Source organism: Apium graveolens, chromosome 11 (assembly GCF_009905375.1).
Source record: "Apium graveolens cultivar Ventura chromosome 11, ASM990537v1, whole genome shotgun sequence".
Classification (NCBI taxonomy): Eukaryota; Viridiplantae; Streptophyta; class Magnoliopsida; order Apiales; family Apiaceae; genus Apium; species Apium graveolens.
The window spans coordinates 180,920,448-180,932,911 of record NC_133657.1 but is presented as its reverse complement, the minus strand read 5'-3'; the positions used below and the strand labels follow the sequence as shown (position 1 = coordinate 180,932,911).

At 32.1% G+C, this 12,464-nt stretch overlaps 1 pseudogene; it reads right to left on the bottom strand.

Annotated features, from left to right (window-relative positions):
* Positions 1-788: 788 nt before the first annotated feature.
* LOC141696220 (uncharacterized) overlaps positions 789-12,464 on the bottom strand; it is a 126,023-nt pseudogene continuing 114,347 nt past the window's right edge.

Sequence of the window (12,464 nt, the reverse complement as noted above, 5' to 3'; positions counted from 1 at the left end):
TAATTCTTCAAGCATTCTTTGTGTGTGACAATATATATTATTATTACATTAGCAATAAATTTTAAATCTAATTTAAAATCATAAACAATGAGCGGCATCTAGTAATGCATCAGTGCTATCGAATTAATAATAATTAAATCGGTAATCTATTAAATTTTTCACTATTAGAAAAAGGTCAATAGATATCAGTTCTGGATAGAAGTATATTTTGTTCAAACCGGGTGTCTACGCAGGTGCAGAGAAAAGTACTTTTTTCACATCGGTCCAAAATCGATGTGAAATATCATCCCAGACATGGGTTTCTTGGTTTTTCAAATCAATTCAAAACAGTGGCAAAAATTACTGCAAATATCAGTTCCTTGAAAATAATGATGTCTAATATATATATAGACATCAGTTTTAGACGAAGTATGATTAATAAACATCAACTGAAAATAGGTGTCTATTATTTTAAAACTTATGTCTTCAAGGGTCTAGAGAATGGCCTTTTTATATCGATTTTTTTATAAATTTGTGATGTAAATAGACATTTTGGACATTTTTTACAGTTATACAAATTGATGTAAAATATTTACATATCTAATCATGTACATACCAAAAACTGCCAAAAATAAAAACCAACCAATGTTATTGTATTAAAATTATCAAAACATTAATTAACATTACAAAATCAATCCAAAGGATTTTAGTGTACAACCAGAAAATCAAAAACATGAGTTTCTCAACTACTACATTATCGAGCCTATTGCATCTCGTATATTCCAAAACATGGCATAATGTACTCATGATTACTTTGATCCACCATCATGTGAAGTTCTTATATTGGCTTCTTCCTGCCAAATACAGTAAAATCACCTTATACAAAGAAATTTAATATATTTATATCTAGTTGAGAAGAGAGATAAAAAAATATAACACTAAATCGAAAGAAGATACGTAAAACTTGTTGGTCTCATAAACTTCGTGATATTTAAGCAACAATTAATCGAGAAACAGAGTGTTGCTCCATATACTCATACATATCAATCCTGATCAAAAGTTTATCATCGTCAAACAACTGTTCTGCAAGAGCCTTAGCCAGCTTTGTTTTCCCAACACCAGTTGGACACAAAAAGAGGAATTAACCAGAACATAAACAAGTGCAAGTCTTAGAGGCTGACAATTGTATACTTTGATCTTGAAGCACAATTTATATATTGTTTGTGTATATATTTAAGTGTGTGTCTATGTGTATAATCTACTTGTTTTCGGCTTAAAAACTGTGAAACCTAAAGCGTTTTGAATTATGAGGACAATTAAATTGCAATACTTTTTTAAACCTTTAATGAAGTGGAATAGAACAAGAAATGAGACAGTGTTGAAGACTAAACGAAAGACTCCTATGGTACCCCGTTCTTAGATTATTTATGTGAAGACTAGGATTGCAGTGAACAAAGCATTTAAGCCAGTGTTCATAATGCCAACAAATAGACTTTTTTACTATTTCATTTTTCTAACAGAAAACTCAACCTTGACTTGTTGAGAAAAAGGCCTTGATATGAGAGCTTTCTTACCACTTCGACATTAACATTAGTAGCCGTAGCACCAAATTGTGCTTTGCCACTAAAAATAATCTATGCAGATGCATCTGAGTTGGTTCATCTTCCCAAGCTAATGCAAATGTTGTCACCATCAGTTTTAACGGGGTATACATATAAGGTTCTCACTTGGTGCAAGGGCTCTTAGCACTGGATTCTTGGGGTACCAGTCCCTGACAGCTCCAGTTCGTAAATCAAAAGTGATATCTGTTAATGGGCAAACAATTCAGCCATCCTGGGAAAAAAAGCACAAATTATTAAATTCTACTTAAAAAGTGTATGTAAATTAATAAAACAAATTTAAATGTTGTGTCATGCTAAAAAATTAATTTAGTCCCCAGAAAAGAAAGATCGTAATCATACGGGTAAACATATCCATATGTTTTTTACAAATACAATGATGTAGTTACATACATAATCTAGTGCTACACTGGACAAAGTCAAACAGAAAACAGTACCTTAAAGAGTCCAAAACAAATTCTTATCAACTCTGCCAAGTATATGCTAAAATTACAGAAAATGGTACTTACAATAAAGTACAGATCGGTAACATGTACATGTGCAGTGTCACATTATTATCAACGTGTCAAGCCTTTTCCAGGTTTATAAATAAAAGGCTAATTTATTTCTCTTTGAAAGAAATAAGGGGTTTTTTCAAGTCTTGTGTGGAGAGTTGCCTTGAAATTCAGAGAGATGAAGAGAAAATTTCCACAAAGAGATAGTTTTGATTATGGCCTGGATATTAGTAGACAACAACCTAGAGATTCATGTCAATCATTTCTATCATCTCACTCTTTATCTAGCTGGATCATTTATTTATTTATCATTTTACAATTTTTGAGCTTGATGTGCTTTTATACAGTTAATATACTTTTATGTTATTTTTTATTAAAATAGTAATAATCTTTGAGAATGGTCTCCATATATTTTAGTAGGAGTTTAGTAAGAGTTTATGTGTTTATGCACATGCTTTGTGGTGAATGGATTTCAATATATACTCTCTTCTACGAATGGATTGACCGTACTAACAAATACACAATTCTATATGTTATAGGCTTAAATAAATTTTAAATAAATTTTAGTCTTCTAGTAAAATATTTTGTATGTTATTTATTAGAGTCATTAGATAGATAAAATACAATTTCAAATTCATATTCTACAATAATAAAAAAAATTAAAATATACAAATCTTATTAACAGTTTTCCTTTTAATAATATGAATAGGGTAATCAATCACAAAATGTTAGTGTAATGTTATTGACAACTGTTTTTAAAGTAAATGTGAGCGTAATGTTATATACCTATTGTGTACAACTATGTAAGCTAATATGAAAATTGGACCATGTCAGGAAACTTGTTGCCGGCTGAATATGTGTTAAGCCAGATGAGCAGAATGGTGGCAAATGATGGTGGGATATCTGCTGGTGCAGTAATATCAATCCTGGAATGTGTGTCCAAATTTATCAGATTTATGATAACTCAAGCAAACACTAGGTGCATGGAGCAGAAGCGGACAACCATCACTGGTGAGGATGTGTTAATAGCAATGAACAATCATGGGTTCTACAGGTACATTGGCCCACTATTTCTCTATCTAAATCACTTTCGTGCATATGGAGGTGACGAGCATCCCCCCTTGAGGGGTGAGTTCCCTGAAATCTGATCCGGATTATGATATTCAAGGGGTGATGGCAGTGAGAGGTTTTGTAAGGGATGGTCACAGTGATGGACCTTCAGGTAGTGCTGCTGGTTCGAATGGTAATAGCCTACCATAAACCATTTTCCATGTGCCAATAGGCTCAGGACATAATACATGTTTTCTTTATCAATTTTAAGTTTAAAAAGTAATAAATTATGTAACTATGAAAATTAATTTCCTATGTTGTCCTTCCTCCCTGTGAGAAATTCATGCAACTGGATATATATTTATTTCATGGTGGCTAATTCATTTGTACTAGCAAGAAGTGTTAAAAAACTTTCCAAATCAACTTATGACACAATCTATAATTTTCAAATCTTATTATTTGACACATCTTTACTATTGTCACATTTAAGTACTTATTTTTCCTTCCTAAAACATAATACACTTGGTGCATGTAGAAAGTACACAGAGATGGAGAAAAAAGAATAAAAAAGATTTTTTTGGCTGCAACAAAAAATCTTGCAGCAATAAGTTCCTGCATTTGCAGCTGTTACTTGAATCAGATAATGACAAACAAGTTCCTAACACCGGTTACTTTGTGCATTTTCCGCTGTTACTTGAATCAGATTATAATAAAATGGTTGAAAAAATAAAACAAACAAAAAAAGAACTCTGGTTTGTTTGGGAATATTATGATTAGAATGGTGGAAATGTTTTTAAAAATGTGTAGATCCTTAAGGACGAATTACAAGAGATTCAACCAGACATGATGCTTGACTCTCAACTTCAAAAACAAGAAAAAAGGGTAAAACCGACTGAACATAACCGACCGACATCGATTTGGTCACCTTAAAACCGACCGACGTCAGTGGTCGGTTATATGTCAACTAAACGACACCGTATCGATGATGTGACACACATAAAACCAACCATCCATAATAAGGTACATAATAAGGTACATCGTAACGAGATTTTGTTTGATATGCAAAATTCCGATAACATAGAAGTGTTCAAATATCCAATTCAATCTCTTGGAAAGGAAGAAACTCGATACATGAGTGATGATGAACGAGAGTTAGCGGAATAATATGTTATTTTAAACTTTCCTGAAGTTCAACCTTATCTAAGGTACCAAAATCTTACTTTAAAAAATATGCGTAATAATTTTTGTTAATGACACATGCATGATTTTTGTTAAGTTTTGTTTATATTTTAGGAAGTACCAAGATCGTGTTATGCGACAACGCCCGAAAATAACACCTCAAGATTTACATCGTATTGTCAAAAGTCGATTTAAAACTTGGTTTAAACAAAAGGTATTTATCTATTTTTAATTTGCATGATTTAATTTTTTTTAATTCTTATAATTACAACGTCTCATCGATTTGAATTGTTTTTAGGTTGATAAAGATGAGGTGGAAGGATCTCGTTTTAGGGACTTACTTGAAGGGCCGATATTAAAAATTATGACTTTTGAGACTTGTCAAGTTAATGGATATAAATTTTCAAGAATATCTGCATCCGTTCTAGTATTGTTGTTAAAGGAAATTTGTACGGAAATAATCTTGATTATTATGGTCAACTACAAGAAATTATTGGACTTATTTATCAAGGATGCAATCATGTATATTTGTTCAAATGTATATGGTTTGATATTGTTGGTAATGGTATGAGGATTGATAAGAATCGTGTGATTATAATTGATATTACTTGAAGATTGAAGTCAAATGAGATTTTTATTTTAGCTACTCAAGCCTCACAAGTATATTATGCTCCTAGTATATTGGATCCAAACGAGAAAATATATACGGTGGTCAAATCTAAAAGTCGCTCAATTGATGAATCTATCATTGCGCAAAATGATATAGAGAACGCTTTTCAGGAAGATAGATCTAATGCATCGACCTCGTTTTCGCTCTCTGTCGATTTTGCACATTATGGACAGACACCGTTTATTCGGCATGAAGAAGAAGAAGAAGATGAAGAAGACGATTTGAAGGATGACGAAGATGAAAATGAAGGAGAAGAAGAAATAAGTGAAGGTGAGAATGAGAATAATGATAATGATGATGGTTTTGACGATTTTGAATAACGTCATTTGTATTTTAAAGATGATTTTTAGTAAATTTTGTAATGATTAGGATAGTTTATTTATAAGTTATTGTAAATTTTTAATGGGTTTGTGAATTTTTGGTTTTAATACTAAATTTTTATGCGTTTACGTCTGGTTAGGGCAAAAATCGTAATATTTGACCATAATATTTCCCAGAAAACCGACCGTCTCCTTGACTAAAACCGACCACCTTCTTCAAAAAACCGACCGTCTCCTTAAAGGGGTGGTCGGTTTTAAGGTGGTTGGTTATAAGAATTAAATTTGCTTCTGAAATAAAACCGACCACTTTACACATTTGACCTCGGTCGGTTTTAGCAGTCTTGGTCAAAGTACATTTTTAATACCTAAACCCTACGCTATTTAAATAATAATAATCATGTTTTTTTATAAGATTTTTTTAAATTTAGGGGTTTTTAACCCCTAAACCCTAAACCCTAAATCCTAAAATTAAAAAATTTAGTGGCATAAAACCGACCACTCTATATTAAAACCGCTAGACTAGGCGGTAGGTTTTAATCTATTACAAAAATACGGGTTTTTTTGGTTAAAAATTAAAAATCCCGACATCGTTTTGCATGTTGCATAGGGTCCAAGGACAAAACAGACCGACTAGGCGATCAGTTTTAAGTCTGTCATAAATTAAAAAAAACCCGCTCATTCTTTCTTCTTTCTCTATCTCTCTATTCTCTTTATTCTCTCTCTCTCTCTCTCTCTCTCTCTCAAATATACACTAAAATTATCCTCCAAACTCAAATCAATGGAGTTTAATCCATGAAATACCCACAAATCATCTCTCCTTGCTTCCGGTTTCACTCTCGATGTAAGATTTTCACTCGATTATGTACTTTTTTTACTCGATTATATAAGTGTGTATGTGTTTGTATTTTATGTGTGTGTATATATGATTAGAAGTTAGTAATTTGTTTTTTGTATTTGTTAATGTATGATTCTCACTTACATTGAATTTTTTCACTTCCAATTGAAGTTCATATGATTTTTCAGTTTTCATGTAAAATTTTGCATGTAAAAGATTCGTCGGTTTTGTCAATTTGTTGAATATATGTTTAAGTATAAATTTTAGGTTTTTTGTCGGTTTATTTACATTTAACTAGAAGTATAAATGTATTTTTAGGGTTAATTTGTAGGGGTTTGCTCTTGTAAACATGATCCGTACTCGAAAATGGATAAATATTCTACTTTATATGTGAGTTTGGAACTTTAATTTGTTGTATATATAGATTAAGTTGATTTAATTTCTTAATTTGTGTAATTAAACAATGCTCTAATTAGTTCTGTTTATTTTTATCGTTAATTTGTGAAATGGATACGTTTATATGCATTTTATATGCATTTTATGTGATTTTAAATGCTTTTTTATGTGATTTTAAAATCTTTTTCATGTAATGTTATTTACTAGCATATATTTTATATGTAAAGTGATTTAATATGCATTTTGTGTGATTTTATATGGATTTTTATGTGATTTTAAATGTATTGTTAATATGTAAATTTATATATATTTCTAAGTGATTTTAAAGGCATTTTTATGTAATGCGATTTACTAATGCAATTCATTTCATCGATTTGTTTGTTTTCATATTGGCTAATATATTTATATTGCTTATTTTAGGATCTTTTTTCTTGGATGTTGACACTCCTTATAATAAGTCTTGTGGTGTTGGCGATGGCGAAAAATGGGAATGGGAAAGACAAGGAGCCGGAAAAAGATAAGGGGAAGGCAAAGGCCAAGGGAAAGGCCAAAGTCGTGAGTAAGAAGGGTGCAAAGGGAAAAGGAGGGAATTTACGTTTGCGGGATCAGCCGACGGATTCGGATTCAGACGCGAATGATCCGACTCAGCATATGACAAATGCGGAGGAGCAAGGAAGGCGACCTCGATCACATTCGAGTGGCATATATGGAGAGAAACCGCCATTGAAGCCATATCGCATTAATATCTCCGATGGACAGTAAGTTAAAAAGTTTTTAAATTGTATTATTCCTATATGTTTATATTTCGATATTGTTATGTGAATTGTTATGTGAATATTGTTATGTGAATTGTTCAATATTGTTATGTGAATTGTTATTTTTATTGTTTTCATTTTTTTTAAATATAGTATTGAAGATGATACGGCTAAGAAAACGCTTTTGGCTATGATTCAGGAGAAGTGACCTCTTGGGCGTTACACGTATACCGATATCGAAGAACGTCACCTGGGTCGGTTGAATGTAAGAGTTGAGGAGTTTCGAGTAAGTTAAAATTCAATTGTTTTTTTGTAATTGTCATTTATTTCTTGATTTTATGATGCATTTATCTTTGTTTTCTTTTTTTTTGCAATTTTAGAAATATTATAGGCATCTTATGGGGCAAAGCCGTTCAAAGGCCCGAAAAATTATGAAAGATCACATTAAAGTGACGATAAAAAGGACTTTGAACGAGCTTAAGAAGAGGGTAGACCGAAAAACTAGGGAGGAGGGCATGGGCAAATTGTCTTTGAAGCCGCCTTATTGGTCCGTTCCTTTTTGGAATGACCTTTAGAGTATTGGGAGAAGAACGAAGGACACTTGCACCGGTCATCGGTTGGATCCGCCAACCGACACCAAGTTGAAAGATTGCATAGTGCTGGCGCAAGGTCATTCAATAAAGTTCGGGAGGTAATATTATTATATTCCATCACACGCACATATATACACGTTCACCATATTTAATATAATCAACTAATTATTAGGACGTGCTAATATAAATTGTTTAATATTTTGAAAGGTTTTGACAACAAAAATAAGAAAAAGACGACGAGACTCGAGGTGTGGGATAAATGGCATAGGAAAGTTGGATCCGATCGGGAAAATCCCGTCTACACTACACCGACCGCCATGCGTATTGCGGTAATTTTTATGTAATTTATGACCATTTTATGTGATTTTAATGCATCTTTAATAAGTGAATTTATATATATTTTTATGTAATTTGAAATTCATTTTTATGTGATTTTATATGCATTTTTATGTGATTTTAAATGCATCTTTAATATGTGATTTTATATGTATTTATGTGATTTTAAATGCATTTTTTATGTGATTTTATAAGCATTTTTATGTGATTTTTAATGCATCATTAATAAGAGAATTTATATGTATTTTTATGTCATTTTAAATGTATATTTATGTGATTTTATATGCATTTCTATGTTATTTTAAATGCATCTTTAATAAGAGAATTTATATGTATTTTTATGTCATTTTAAATGCATTTTATGTGATTTAATATGCATTTCTATGTTATTTTAAATGCATCGTTAATATGTGATTTTATATGCATTTTTATGTGATTTTAAATGCATCGTTAATATGTGATTTTATATGTATTTTCATGTGATTATAAATGCATTTTTATTTGATTTTATATGTATTTTTTTGTGATTTTAAATGCATCGTTAATATGTGATTTTATATGTATTTATTGATTTTAAATGCATTTTTATATGTGATTTTATATGCATTTTTATGTGATTATAAATGTATTGTTAATATATGATTTTATATGTATATATGTGATTTTAAATGCATTTTTATATGTGATTTTATATGCATTTTTATTTGATTTTAAATGCATCGTTAATTATTTTAAATAAATTTGTAGGAACGATATGCCGCCATTCTCGAGCGCATGCCCGAGGAGGTTACACAAATGGGTGATCGGGATGAGCCGTGGGATTGGTGGATGGAAGCCTTGGAGGTCCCCCAAGGTACAAGGCCGAAAAAGGATTATGTGGTGGGGTTCCCCAATGCTCGGGCCATCGATCTCTTGCATACACTTGCTACCTGGTACCGAGATTCCACACGAAATGAAGTCGGCTCATCCTCATCGGCTCCGAGACAACGTGAAGCCATCCCCGGCAATGTATATCTTGCCATCGTGAGCAATGTGCTTACGAAGATCCGTGCTAATCCAAATCGGTTTGCTCGTCAACTTTTCGATGCGGAGATAGCTATATTCGCACGTACCGCTCTCGAGGCCTCAGATCCATCCTCCGATCCTAGCCAAAGGTTGCAATGGAATAACCTTATCGGTGGTAAGATCGTGCATATCGTGGGCTCCTTGATTGAAGATATCGTTCAAAAGACGGAAGCTCGTGTTGCGGAGGTATAATTTTTGACCTTCTTGTTTATTTATTTGTTTCATTCACATGTAAATTTTGTTTCTTCTTTTTAACTAGTTTAATTAAACTTGTGTATCTAGGAAAACAATCGGCGTGCTATGGAAGTCGATATGGATTACACGTCCGAGGATGAGACCTCCGATGACGAGGACTTTGATGACGACGACCTTATATCTCCCTATATTTATATTATGTGTGCGTATGGGCTTAGTTCTAGTATTCGAAAAATTGAGGAGGTGGCATTAATACATGGATGTAATATTGCCCGGGGTGCACCTCTTATATCACATCTATTGTTAGCGGATGACTGCTACTGTTTTTCAGGATACTAAGATAGAGGCCGATGTTATGAAGAGTATTATGGACATGTGTGAGAATATTTCAGGGAAAACAATATGGTATGCTAAATCATCGATTATTTTCTCCTTGAATATAAGTCCAAGTAACAAAGTAGATGTTTGTGAGCAGTTAGGAGTTAAGGAGGTTCATAATCGTGGTAAAGATGTGGGAATGACAATGCATATTGGGCGAAGATAAGCTGCAACATTTTCTTCCTAACTGAGAAAATTGAACAGGAGTTACAACGATGCAGAATGAAGCATTGTCTAAGCCAGCGAAGGTGACTTTGTTAAAAATGGCTGCATGGGTGGTTTTAAATTTTTGGATGAGTATGTTGCGAATTCCGATGGAGGTATGTGATAAAATTGAGAAAAAGACGAGTACTTTCCGGTGGGGAAGTTGTTTATCGGGTAAAGGAGTTAAATGGTTATCTATTAAAGATATTTTCATTAAAGATATCGAATTTAAAGTTGGAGAATCAATAATATTAAGGATTTCACCTTGGAAAGGCTTATCCAGATTTAGAAAGAAAGGAAAGTTGAGTCCCCGCTATGTTGGACCTTTTAAAAGAAAAAGTCGAGCTCTTATTATTGTTATTGGCTTGTACTATTTAATATTTATCAAAGTATGCTAAAACTTGCTAAAACTTAGACTTAATTATTTATGTTCATTTTACTTTGTATATCTTATACATGTAATATTTTTTATTTCTAGAATGCGCACTGGACATTTAAAATGAAAAATTGACATGTCATCATTAATGATTAACAAAATAATGTACTAGTGACTGTGTTTATTTAATATTTTTGTTATTCAAATTTATGTTTTTATATTATATATTCAAAAAAAATATTAATTCATTTTTATTTATTATGTGTACTTATACAAATAGTTCATTTTAACATATATGTGTGTACCGCCCACTAGAATACCCAGAGAGTACCATTGATTCTACTAAACATATTTAAAGTTAATTATATTTGACAAAATATAAAAAAAATTTGATTATAATGGTTAAAAATATTGTCTAAATTAATTATGTTTTTCGATAGAGTATTTGTTATGTAGTTACCATTTATTAATTTAGAATATAAGACGTTTTTAAATGTGGGATATATAATTTAAATAATTTTTTGTCTGTATAACACTTGTTCTGTAAATTTCAACTTATCTTGTGCATATACGTATCACCCGTTCACGTGTCAGTGTGCATGTGCATATACATATTCACGTCATGTACATGTGGTGTCAATGTGCATGTACATGTGCGTGTCACATTATTATAATGTGTCAAGCCTTTTCCAGGTTTATAAATAAAAGGCTAATTTATTTCTCTTGAAAGAAATAAGGGGTTTTTTCCATTTTCTGAGTCTTGTGTCCAGAGTTGCCTTGAAATTGAGAGAGATGAAGAGAAAATTTCAAGAAAGAGATAGTTTTGATTATGGCGGGGAGATTAGTAGACAACAACCTAGAGATTCAGGTCAATCATTTCTATCATCTCACTCTTTATCTAGCTAGATCATTTATTTATTTATCATTTTACAATTTTTGAGCTTGATGTGCTTTTATACAGTTAATATACTTTTATGTACCTATTGTGTACAACTATGTAAGCTAATATGAAAATTGGATCTTGTCAGGAAACTTGTTGCCGACTGAATATGTGTTAAGCCAGATGAGCAGAATGGTGGCAAATGATCGAGGGATATCTGCTGGTGCAGTAATATCAATCCAGGAATGTGTGTCCAAATTTATCAGATTTATGACAACTCAAGCAAACACTAGGTGCATGGAGGAGAAGCGGACAACCATCACTGGTGAGGATGTGTTAATAGCAATGAACAATCATGGGTTCCACAGGTACATTGGCCCACTATATCTCTATCTAAATCACTTTCGTGCAAATGGAGGTGACGAGCATCCCCGTTGAGGGGTGAGCTCCCTGAAATCTGAACCGGATTATGATATTCAAGGGGTGATGGCCTACCATAAACCATTTTCCAAGTGCCAATAGGCTCAGGACTTTGTTATATCTAAAGAAGTTAAATAATACATGTTTTCTTTATCAATTTTAAGTTTAAAAAGTAATAAACTATGTAACTATGACAATTAATTTCCTATCAACTGGATATATATATGTTTCATGGTGGCTAATTTATTTGTACTAGCGAGGAGTGTTAAAAACCTTTTAGGGAGGAGTGTTAAAAAACATTCCAAATCTTCTGTTGACACAATCTATAATTTTCAAATCTTATCATTTGACACATCTTTACACTATTGTCACATTTAACTACTTATTTTTCCTTCATAAAACATAATACACTTGGTTGCAGCAAAAAATCTTGCACCAATAAGTTCGTGCATTTGCTGTTACTTGAATCAGATAATGACAAACAATTTCCTAACACTGGTTACTTGGTGCATTTGCCGCTGTTACTTGAATCAGATTATAATAAAATGGTTGAAAAAACAAAACAAACCAAAAAAGAACTCTGGGTTCTTTGGGAATATTATGATTAGAATGCTGGAAATGTTTTTAAAAATGTGTAGATCCTTAAGGACGAATTACAAGAGGTTCAACCAGACATGATGCTTGACTCTGAACTTCAAAAACAAGAAATCTCTACCTGCA